The 629-nt window shown below is 32.3% G+C and overlaps 1 protein-coding gene across 1 annotated transcript in view; it reads left to right on the top strand.

Annotated features, from left to right (window-relative positions):
- Nucleotides 1–629, top strand: part of CPSF3 (cleavage and polyadenylation specific factor 3, 73kDa) — a 64,487-nt gene that overhangs the window by 38,915 nt on the left and 24,943 nt on the right. The gene's annotated exons all lie outside the window — the stretch shown is intronic.

Raw genomic sequence — 629 nt, 5'->3', positions numbered from 1 at the left:
TTTCAGAATTTAAAAATTGAAATAATTAAGAAAAACTTTACCTGGGATTTTAGAGTGATGCCATAAGAAGTCTGCATTTTTACCACTGTTATCAAAAATCTTTTTACGATATTTCTAAGGGAAACTTTTCAATGATTTATTTGAAGTTTTAAATATCAGATGTGTTAATGATCAATTATACAACATTCTCTTAATATATAATGAGCCAAACATGAAGAAGTTAATGGACAAATATCCTTTCTTGCTGTTGAATTTGAGGGAAAAAAACAAATTAGCAAAACTTAGGATGTGAGGCTTTTGTTGCCAAAGAAAAGCAAATGGTTATATTTATTCTTAAGTCTTACTGTGCACAAAACTTTTCAGGGGCCAATTTGATGATATTTTTCTTATACCTATAGGAAAATATATTTAGTTGAGAATCCAGAACTGTATTTTCCAAATTCTGCTGGTTGAGATGTGGGGAGAAAAAAAAATTTAGGAGAAACTGAATTGAACTGTGCTTAGGAGAAACTGGGTTTCTTATTGGGGTGTTCCGTTACCATAATATTAGTTATTTAAAATCATTAGCTTTAGGCTGGGCATGGTAGCTCATGCCTGTAATCCTAGCACTCTGGGAGGCCGAGGCAGGA

This window comes from Propithecus coquereli, unplaced genomic scaffold (genome assembly GCF_000956105.1).
Source record: "Propithecus coquereli isolate 6110/MARCELLA unplaced genomic scaffold, Pcoq_1.0 Scaffold145, whole genome shotgun sequence".
Taxonomy (NCBI): domain Eukaryota; kingdom Metazoa; phylum Chordata; class Mammalia; order Primates; family Indriidae; genus Propithecus; species Propithecus coquereli.
Note: the sequence above shows the minus strand (reverse complement) of the source record. Positions and strands in the feature narration are given on the sequence as shown.